The following is an 11,788-nucleotide window of genomic DNA, read 5'->3' on the forward strand; positions in this document are numbered from 1 at the left end:
ACGATTAAGTAAGTTGTAGTTTAAAGACTTATTTATTCTTTGTTCTGTAATACGTTACATATAAGAATTGTCTTTCAATATTAGTTATAATTATGTTTCATAACTTTATTTATGTTTCAATTAAAAGAAAAAGATATTTTCAGTTTCTGTTAATGCAAATAGTTCGAACATTTAGGTCGAAGTTTTGTATTTGTGTTACATTTATTACTATTTTTTAGTTATTTAGTGTATAACGTTCCTCCCCGATGAGGTGCCACCTTGACGTGGTGGGGAGGCTCAAGCGATCCGTTGATCCATGTGGGCAGTACCTCCGGTCCAACCGGAGGGAGGGCCACATGAGGAGGATTGTTTGCCAAGAGCACCTTGGCCTTACCCCGAATAATGCGGGGGCTCTACACGGGGTCGACGCCCCTTTCCTGCCGCATTCGTGGGTACAGAAATGGACTCATATTTTTCTTTTAACAAAAACCTCGAGCCTTTGGGCTCAGAGTCTTCGGACTCAATGCTCCGTGTGGATGGGTGGCAACCCGTCCGAGAGCATACCACCCCCTGTCACTTTGATAGGGGGTGATTTTTCAGGTGATAGTGTGGGTGAAGGAGAGGTGGTAGGAGTCCGTCAGGCAGGCGCCTCCTCCTCTCCCCCAGAGGAAGGTACGGCCATGGACCTCGGGGGAATAGCCCCCGAGAGGCCACTAGAAGAGGACATACCACCGTCTTCGCCGGCGCAGGGCTTGAGCCGTAGCCGGCGGCTCTCTTCCGACCGCGGAGGAGGAGCGGTGAGCCTGTCGGGCAGGTTACAGGCGGCCACCCATAGTGGGACCGATACGTCACCTGGGTCCGGTTGTAAAATACCGGTACCGGTGGCCAGCAAACCGGGTCCTCGCTGCACTAAGGTGGCAAGGGACCGGTCTCCAGTTGTCCTCCTCCATGACACCCTGGGGACACGAGGGGGGACCCTCCCCATAAAGGGGGGGACAAAAGGAGAAGGGCCTCGGGAAGCGGAAGGAGGCCACGGGGGAGGCTGTTGCGTCCGGACGGACCACCGGAGTTCCGGTGATCCGCTCAGACGTTATTTTGACGTAGGATTCCAGGATCTCGATTCCAGCCCTTAATAGGGCTGTGCGGACCTCAACTTCGAGGAACATTCAGACCCTGGAGGCGGGAGTAGCCGGCGGCACCAGCGGGAGAACCCGGGCCTCGACATCAGGGGTGACTGGTGGTATGGTCAAGGCCACCCATGCCTCAACACTGAGGGCTGCTGGGACTTCAACATCGGGGGCTATAGGTGGCACCAGCGGAGCAGAACGGCCGTCCATGCCAAGGGCGACTGAAGCTTCGGAGTGCCAAAGGAGGAACGGCCAACACCGTTAGTAGGAAGAGGAATAGGACGGGTAACAGCAGCGGCTCGTCCGTGGCGGAGTCCCCATTCTCATACCGGTCCCCGAAAAACGGGGAAGACCCGTCACCACGGATGAAGGAGTGGGGATAAGGGAGACGAAAGCAGCGGAGCAAGAGAGGAGAGGGATGGAATTGGAGAGGCTAGAGAGGGAGGCCTGGGACTTCATCGACAGGGGCCTGGTTAGGTCCTTGGTGGACACGCGCCCGGCCGAGGAGGTCTTTAGGGACCCCCTCAACCATTGAACTCCTTGAGGGGTAGGGTCCCTGAATTGGCCTCGGAGGTGGGCCGTGCGCTCGGCACGGTGAAACTGGCACGGAGTTCTAGAACGCTCAAGGGAACGTTTGTGTCGCTGTTAAACCGTGCCGTGGCCATCTCCGAGGCCGTCATGGCCACACTGATCGTTAGGACAGCGGAGCAGGATGGGGGGGAGGATGAAACCTCCGCTATAAAGAAAGAGATGGAGGGGCTGAGGGGGGACAATAGGAGGCTGAGGGTGGAGACGGGACGATTGGCGGAGGAGCTTAGAGCTCTCAAAGCCTCCGCCCCGACCCCCACTCGTTTCCCCCTCTGCCCCCGCCTTTGGGTTTCAGGAGGAAGACCTACGCGGACGTGATCGGGAGCTCAACATCCGCAGAGGAGGAGTCGAGGACGTTGGAGAAGAGGAGAAGGAAGAGGAGGAGGAGGATCAAGACCCAGTCCTCCTCTTCTTCCCTCAAGGATAGGGAGGAGAGGAAGGGGGACGAGGCCTCCCCCGTTGAGGTGCCGTCGTTCGATGACAACCTCCCGGAGGAGGCACCCGCCCCAGTGCGGAGACCGGAGGGGGCGAGAGGGGCCTTAGACGTCGCTCTGGCCACCGCGGGCCCTTCCCGGGACGTTTCAGCGGAGCTCGACCGCGTGAGAGCGGGGGCAGCTCGCTGAGAGGTCGAGGGAAGGGGCAGTCGGTTGTTCGAGGGGGCGGGGGCTCCGACTCCTAGGAAGAAAGGGAATACCTCTCTGGGAGAAACCCGGGCCTCGCCACTACCAGCGGAGCCCAAGGGGGACGCAGAGAAGGGGAAAGGAAAGAAGGAAAGGGCGAAAAGGAAGAAGAAGAAGAAGAAGATGGAGAGGCGCAGGAGAGAGTGTAGGAGCTGACTCGGAAAGGTGGAGTCACGGGGACAGCTTCAGGCCCACAAAATGGGAAGCCTCCCATGGGGTTCCCGGCCGCGAAGCTGAGGGAGTGTCGCCGGCATCAGTCGGAGAGAGAGCCGAGGAGGTCACTCAACCCGGAGGGACTGCAACCTCGACAGTCCAAAGAGGAGGGGACTTGGGCACAGGTGGTCAAGAGAGGGAAGAGGAGGAGAAGAAGAGGGGGAATGTTCCCGCTCAATTGAACCGGGAGGGGTTCGGGAAGGTAGGTATGAGACAGGGCATACCGAAGCCGCCAAGGTCGGCGGCCGTCACAATCATGTGTCCTAGCGGAAGGTACCATGAGTTGGGTGGGCGAAAATGCAGAGCAATCCCCCGGACTGCACAGAGAGGGGGGGTTACTCCCCGTCGTAAGCGGCGGAGGAGAAAAAAGGCGGCGCGTGGGGGGGCCGGGGACGCGGTTAAGGGCGGTGTGCCCGCGCAGTCTCGGCCCGCCCACGACGTCGCCGCTAAGGTTACACCCGGGGCAAGTGTCCCAGCGGCAGTCCCAGAAGGGACCTAGAAGTAGGGATGGGGAGGGGGAAGGCTGGGGTTATCCAGCCTCCCCCTCCCAAGAAAGAGATAGGGCTGGTAGGAGCGGGAGCGACGGTCGTCCCGCAAGCGCCGGACCCTCCTCCGGTGGTTAGGCCGGAGGTGGTCTTCGAGGTGGACATATCCATGAAGGTCGAAGCCTCCGTCTCTCTCCTAGCGGAGGAGGGGTGGGAGGAGTGGGGGGATAATGAGCAGAGGTAGCTCTCCCCATCCACTCCCTCACCCCTGGCCCATGGGATCTGCCGGTGCAGTAGTGGCCTCGTGGTGCTAGAGGCCCCCGCACCGGGACCCATGGGCCAGGCAGGAGCGGGTGGGGGTGGGCCGACCCTCTCGAGGGAACACACCCACCCGCGCTAGGAGAGAACAGCCCCGACCCGGGGTGAGACTCCCACCGCTGATTACATGATGCAGCGGTGGAGGGAGCCCCGGGAAGGGAAGACCTACCCTCCGCGAGGGGCAGGTGTTGTAGGGTCCCCCTCGGTTCCTCACCGAGGGGGGGGGGTTGGGGGATCCCGTTGGGACCCCCATACACCTTTTTGGACCCCCAGGCCCTTCAAGGGCTCCTGGACGCCCTTTTTCCAAGGGCGGAAGGGGGCCCCCCAGTGATCCCTTCCCCAGAGATGGGGGAAGGGGATTGGGACGAGGGCCTGGAGGTCACTCCAGAGGAGCTCGCCAAGGCCTGGAGAAAGCTCGGGGGCAGGGGCGAAGCCCCTGGCCCCGACGCGATTCCGGGCCGCGCCTGGGCTCTCGCGTTGGCCGAGGGGAACCTGTCCTCGGCCACGTGCAGGGTCATGACTGGATGCCTCCGGGAGGGGGTCTTCCTCCCAGAGTGGAGGAGGGCCAAATTGGCCCTCCTCCCGAAGGAGGGCAAGACACCCGGGAGTGCGTCGGTCTATAGGCCGATATGCCTGCTGGACGAGGCGGGCAAGATGTTTGAACGCATCATTGCCGACCGCCTCGTCCAGCATCTGTCCTCAGAGGGGCCGGACCTCCACGACCGTCAGTACGGATTTAGGCCCGGAAGGTCAACGCTGGACGCGGTACAGTACCTCCGGGACGGTCGTGGAGAGGGGGGCGGGGTGTTTGGCGGTGTCACTCGACATCAAGAATGCCTTCAACACCCTGCCCTGGCCGGAGATTGGACGGGCCCTCGAACATTACGGGGTGCCCGTCTATCTCCGGCGGATCCTGTCGGCCTACTTTGGGATAGGGACCTCGCCTTCCCAAAGGAGGGCGGGGTCCAGGGCCGGCGCATTATGGAACGCGGTGTTCCGCAGGGGTCGGTTCTCGGCCCCCTGCTATGGAATATCGCGTTCGACTGGGTGTTGCGCACGCCGTTCCCGCCCCCCCAGGCTGCTACGTCGTCTGCTACGCGGATGACACTTTAGTGGCGGCCGGGGGAAGGAGCTGGGGGGAAGCCCGCCTCCATGCGGAGACGGCGGTGGCATCGGTGGTGTATACCATCGGGGGCCTCAAGGTGGCGCCCCAGAAGACGGAAGCCATGTCCTTTCACGACGGAAGTCGAGGGGCGCCGCCGGAGACATGGATCCTAGTCGATGGCGTCCATATCTGCGTCGGGCCGACGATAAAATATCTCTGCCTGACGTTGGACAGCCGTTGGGGCTTCGGGCCTCATTTCAGGCTCCTGGCCCCCAGGGTGAGCAGGGCAGGGTTGGCAGTCGCCAGTCTCCTGCGCAACCATGGGGGCCCGGGATGAAGGGCGCGCTGCCTGTACGTCAGCGCGGTCCTCTCGATCGTTTTGTACGGGGCACCAATATGGGCGACTCAGCTGCGGGCGTCCAGAGTTGGGATCGTCCATATGCAGACCGCCCTGAGGCCCCTGTACATAAGGGCGGTCAAAGGATTCCGGACGCTGTCGTACATGGCGGCGACCACCCTGGCCGGGTCCCCCCCGTGGAGCTCATCGCTGAGGAGCGATCCATCCTCTATTGGAGGATGAAGGAGATCCGCGAGGCGGGGAAACTATCGGCCAGGGACCTGCGGGGCCTGAAGTCTTAGGCCAGTGTCCGGACCCTGGAGATGTTGGGCGACGTTTTGTCGGACCCATGGGGGTTCGGGCGCATAACGGCCGAGGCTGTCCGGCCCTGCCTGCCACAGATGGCGGGCAGGAGGGGATGTGGAATGATCTTCCATCTGGTGCAGGTGCTGACGGGCCATGGGTGTTTTGGCAAGTACCTGCACCGGATCGGTAAGGAACCCACCACCCGGTGCCACCATTGCCCCGTGCTAATGGACACGGTGCACAACACTCTGGCCGCTTGTCCGACTTGGGGAGTGGAGCGCCGTGTCCTGGCCGGGGCGGTGGGGTGTCGGGAGAAGGAGATGGCATGGTCCAGGCCATGTGCGGGAGCGAGGGGGTATGGGAAGCGGCGGTCTCCTTCTGCAAGGACGTTCTGTCCCAGAAGGAGACCGCCGAGTGGGAGCGATCGGGGACCCGTCGCCCTAGGCGGTGTGGCGGTTGGCGTTCCCCGGGGGGTGTCTAGGTAGCGGGCCCGAGATGACACCGGCCGAGGAGGACGAGGGACTTCTGAGCAACAGGGGGCTAGATCCTCCTCGGCTGCCTCGGGCCCGTCTCCGGACACAGGGGGGGGTCCGGATAGGGTGGGTCCGCGAAAGGACCCGACCCAGAGTGGATCCCCCTGGTCCTCCCCGTGCATCGGACAGGTAGGGACAGGGGGGAGTGGAAGTTTTGGGGGAGTGGCCCAGTTGGGGCTGGGCCCACTCCCCCAAAATCCTCCTCTCCCTGATTAGCAGGGGGGGAGGTAAGAAGGGAGGGTAGATGTCCCCTCTTTCCTAGGTGACACCAGAAGGCCAACCGGCGGGACAAACCGTGCCCTGGATTCCCTTGGTGGAACAGGGCGCGGTACACAGAGGCGTGGGACTCCCTAAGAGCCCTGGGGTTGGGGAGGGAATGCGGGAGCAGTTTCCCTGACTCCCCACCCAACGGCCCGACAGGTAGACATCGCGCAGGGGTTTCAGTAGGAGTCTGACATAACCCTCGGCCCCCCCAAGGGTCGAGGATATCCATGATGGATTTTCCCTGCGTGACCAAAAAAAAATTTAGTATATAACGTTTTGTTTTTCTACATACATTAAATAGATACAGAAAATAATTTTTTTTTTTACAAGATGTTGGCAAGTAAAACGATAACTCATAAAAAACACAAGTTAAAACAACGTGTTGGTGTTCGACCGTTATAGAGGAGAATTTAAAAAATGTCTGTTACTGCTATTTTAGATGACGCAGAGATAAAAGAAAAAAATTGTAATGCTAGTAATGTTATTACTTCAAATGATAACCGTAACGAATGTTCCAATAATATTAACCGGTTTCTACCTTATGAAACAATCTCTACATGTACAGAAAATTTTGCTTCATTTAATATGGATTTGTAGATCTACTATTACTGAAAATACTGTTTCTGATGTAGATTTATATCAGAGCTCGGCAAAAAATGCACGCGACGGCCGATTTTCGACTATCTCCGCCCACCGCTGTTCCCTTTACCTCGCCACTCCGCATGCTGCCAACAAGCCGCTCGAGCCTCAGGAGCGTGTTTCCAACAGTTTTTCACGTCACCCATGAGGTACTATTGTTGACGCGTTTATTTTTAAGTGGTATCCCCAGTAGGCCTAATCCACTGATGACTGTAACAACCCGTAACTAATTGAACAGAAGCGAAATAAAATATATTAAATGAAGAATATTTAATTCAATTTTCGGCGTCTTTTATTAGTAAGAGCGGAAACGTCAATTTGCATATTGCATGTAGCAAGCCGCATAAGACGTGGTAAGGAATCGTCGTTTAAAGAAGAACGCTTCTCATTTTTTATAAACTTCATTTTTTAAAATGAAGTTTCACACAGATACGTGGATCCAAACATAGAATGAATGCGAAGTCCGAAATCCCAAAACTTGGGGTATAATGACTTTTCCAATATTTTGTAAAGATCGACAGCGGTTTCTTTAACCGTTTTGAACGAAATATCGTTTTACAAATCGCATAACTCCTCCTGCAACTCGAGAGGCTGTTCGTCGATTGCCGCTGTAAGGGGATTCGCGAAAAGAATTAATTCCTTTCGAAAGTTTTCGAAGCAAGTAAAACGCGTATCAAATTCGTCTATGACAGATTGTATAAAATGATTATACTCCTTAAAATTACAGCTATTGCCGTATTCTTCGAGAAGAACTTGGTAAGAAGGAAAGAATTGAAAAATATTATTTAAATGAGATTTTAATAACTGTAATTTTGTTCGGAAGGAATCAATGTGACTCACTAATTGACAAATATTTTGACCCGTTCTTTGCAGCTTTAAATTGAGAAGCCTAAGTTGGTTCGTGATGTCGGTAATGAAGGCAAGTTCGGCAAGAAATGTGACATCTTGTAAAAGGGATATATACTCCTGAAATTTCGGGTTGTTTATTTCTTGCAAGAAAAGGAGGATCTCTTTTCTTATGGAAAAAAATGTTTCTAAACATTTAGCAGCACTAAGCCAACGAACCGGGCAATGAAGTGGAACATCTTTGTGAACAGCATCATGTTCATGAAGAAATAATTGAAATTTGCGATGAGGAACTTATTTCCACCTTTAATAACGTTAATTATTTTTGTCACAGTCTGTGGATAATTTTACTACTTTACCACACAATGCCTCCTGATGAGTGATGCAATGTATAACGGGGATATTGATATTTCGCTGCTTTAATTGCCCGGTGAAGCCTATCTTTAAACCCGTCATCGCTTTCGCGCCATCAGTCGTAGTCGAAGAACATTTACTGAAATCGACGTCAAGATTTTTAAGCGATTTTTCAACTGCTAAAAAGATATCAAGACCCGTTGTTGTGTTATGTAATGAGACGAAATCTAAAAGCTCCTCGGTACATGAAAAATCGTCTTGCACGATTCGAGTAAAAATACTCAATTGGCTCATATGTCGAATATCGGTGCTCTCATCGATATATAAAGAAAAATATCTACATGACTTCAGAAGATCCTTTAATGTGTCCTTTATAGAATCACTGATATGGATAATTCGTGACGTTATAGTTTTTCCACTAAGAGAAATGCTCGCTGCTTCGTCAAGAGTCATGGAATTGCCGAAAGCCTTTACCGCTTCGATAATACAGCTTTTTACGAAAGAACCTTCGATAAATGGTTTTGAATGTTGTGCTATAAGCAAAGAAATAGCGTAAGAGGCTTGTAGGGATTTTTGCGAAGATGAAGAACAAATAAAAAGTATTAAACCTTCCTGTTGAACTAATTTCAATCCGTCGATAATTTGTAATTTTTCAGCATTAGAATAATTTGAATATTGCACCGAATGATAACGTATGAAATGCCTTTTAACTGCAAGTTTTTTAACTACTGTCGGTTCAAAACCGCAAAGTAAACAAATTGTTCGACCTGAAATATTACTGAAGAAGAAATTAACTTCCCAAGATTCATCAAAAATTTGAACATATCTCCTTTTGTCCATTCTAGAAATTAATAAAAGAACAAGAAACCTATTAATCCTCGTTGCTATGGAATGGCTGCTGCTTCGATCGACCGATGTATCCGCTGTCATCCAGAGAGGTTTTTATATGATATGTAACACTGATTCACTCTTAAAAGTATGAGAGACAAATAATAACCAATTCTGCAAGGTCGCTACTGTCTTAAAAATGCTCCAATGTATCCATGTACGTTAGAAAACAAAAAGTTGAAAATGAAAAGAAAATCGTGTGTATTTCCTACGCAACGTGCGAGAGATACGCCAGCGTTTGTCGCCAGCAATTGTTTACACACGATTTTCTTTTCATTTTCAACTTTTTGTTTTGAGTTGCAGGAGGAGTTATGCGATTTGCAAAACGATATTTCGTTCAAAACGGTTAAAGAAACCGCTGTCGATCTTTACAAAATATTGGAAAAGTCATTATACCTCAAGCTTCGGGATTTCGGACTTCGCATTCACTCTATTTGGATCCACGTATCTGTGTGAAACTTCATTTTAAAAAATGAAGTTTATAAAAAATGAGAAGCGTTCTTCTTTAAACGACGATTCCTTACCACGTCTTATGCGGCTTGCTACATGCAATATGCAAATTGACGTTTCCGCTCTTACTAATAAAAGACGCCGAAAATCGAATTAAATATTCTTCATTTAATATATTTTATTTCGCTTCTGTTCAATTAGTTACGGGTTGTTACAGTCATCAGTGGATTAGGCCTACTGGGGATACCACTTAAAAATAAACGCGTCAAACAATAGTATCTCATGGGTGACGTGGAAAACTGTTGGAAACACGCTCCTGAGGCTCGAGCGGCTTGTTGGTAGCATGCGGAGTGGCGAGATAAAGGGAATAGCGGTGGGTGGAGATAGTCGAAAATCGGCCGTCGCGTGCATTTTTTGCCGAGCTCTGAAGTAGACGGATCAATTGATGCAAAAGAATCGGATCCCAGTGGTGGGTCAAACATCCTAGAGCGCGAAGAGCTCCTAGACATTCGGTAACTGTGACTAGAAAAGAGCTAAGTCCTCGGGCAGAGCGAGCTTTGAGCGGCTTAATGTTGAAGAGTTTGTCCAACTGAGCTGAGATTAAAAAACGTTTGTTTTCGTAGCGTGCGTAAGCGCGTCCCACGCAATTTGAAAATTTTCTCCAGACACCGGCAAGTTAGAAATGATTCGTAATGCTTTCCCAGAAAGAGATGTCTTCAGATAGTGCATTTTTTCCACGCTACGTAAATCTGAGTTGATCACGATCATGGAGTTGAATAAATCGTAAAACGGGCGCCATAAATTACAGTCACCGGAAAATTGTGGGAGCGATATTTTTGGCAAAGTGTTTCGGTGAATTTGAGCACTAGCGTTTGGCTTAGACGTCTCGGAACAGTGAGGCGAAAAGTTGGAGATCTCATTACCTTGATGTTGGGCCAGAAGAGCAGCGCGAGCATGAATGTAGAATTCTTGGCAGCGCTCGAATATTTTATTTCGTATATAAGGCTGGTTAATAAATCGGTCGTCTTCACTTTGACAAATGCTCTCGTGTTCATCTTGAAATTTTGTCCAGTTACTTTCCAAAACCTCCACACGTGTAGTCACAAACTGACGGAACAAAGGCGTAGGGTAATCGTCAAGAAGATCATCAGCTGCACGTTGAATGAGCTTGAACCGGCTCTCTTGCAACGCGATTCGCGACGAGGTATTAGCCATGATTTATGATTTATGTTTCTCTAGGAAAAAGACGAGATGCACTGCACTCGCAACAAATACGCTCGAAAAGTCAAAGAATGAAAATCACCGCACACGGATATTTAAGTCAATCAACGCGCCCTGTGGTTCATTAGTCACTATCAGTCATTAGACGCGGTCTTTCGTAAGAAAGTCTCACTCACGTACTAACATCCGGCTCGAAGGACCAAAAAATGTTTCATAGTTCTGCACTGAATGCGTGTAGCAATACTGATTATTTAATTTGTCACTGATAATTGTCACTCAAATTGAACACGTTTAATTGATATGCAACAAGAGGTAATATTTAAAACACTAAGATTTAAAAGCACAGCAAAAAACAAAAAATACAACAACACCGAAAAGCGTAAAATATGGTTGTTGGGAATCCGGACGTCGTGACGAGAGGCGACGGACCGCTGCAAGTCAGGAGCGCCGTCGGAGGAGGTGGCAGGAGGCGCCGAAGATCCGGGCGTCGTGAAGGGAGGTGACGGACAGCTGCAGGTCAGGAATGTCGGTGGAGGAGGCGGCGGGAGCTGCTGAAGATCAAGGAGTCGTGAAGGGAGGCGGCGGACAGCCGCAAGTCAGGAACGTCGACGGAGGAGGCGACGGGAGCCGCTGAAGATCCGGGCGTCGTGAGGGGAGGCGGCAGACAGCCGCAGGTCTGGAACGCCGACGGAGACGGCGGTGGGAGCCGTTGAAGATCCAGGTGTCGTGAGGGAAGGCGGCGGACAGCCGCAGGTCTGGAGCGCCGACGGAGAAGGCGGTGGGAGCCGCTGAAGATCCGGGCGTCGTGAGGGAAGGCGACGGACAGCCGCAGGTCTGGGGCACTTCTCGACAGAAAAGTCAGGAACCGATGCAAAGAGCGAAGGTCTCTCCCAGTGAGAAAGACGGCGCAAGCCGTCTTTCACGAGTGCCGCCGATGTAGGCAACGCCAGTCAGTGCAGAGTGTATCTCTCACCGTGAGGACTATGAGAATGTCCCTCAAGAGCTCCAAAATGCCACTTAAATAATAAAAAACAAAGAAGTAGCAATATTCTCACTCGCAAAAGTCAGACAAGCAAAGACGAAAAAGAAAAAATGGGAGCATGTTGATGCCAGCGTAATTAGGCAACCAGCCACGTGTGCCTTTCTAATTCGCGTCGTCATTCTTCTGCTGTGAGAACATCGCCGTGGCCTCGAATGAGTCGCTTTATGAGAATGATCATGCTGATCCCCTGCGATGCTAGGTCGCGCGACTCTCAACCATTTGCCTTTTTCAAACAAAAGATATTTTGAATCGCAGTAATAATTAGCTCAACTAGCATAGCTTCATATCTTTCGGAATTGAGATTTTCATCGAAGAAAAATGGGCCTATTAAATGATCTCCAATTATCCCTGCCCAGACATTGACTTTTTTGCGATATTGAGATTTATTGTCTCTCATCCAATATGGATTTTCG

Source organism: Harpegnathos saltator, unplaced genomic scaffold, assembly GCF_003227715.2.
Source record: "Harpegnathos saltator strain DR-91 unplaced genomic scaffold, Hsal_v8.6 scaffold753, whole genome shotgun sequence".
Lineage (NCBI taxonomy): Eukaryota > Metazoa > Arthropoda > Insecta > Hymenoptera > Formicidae > Harpegnathos > Harpegnathos saltator.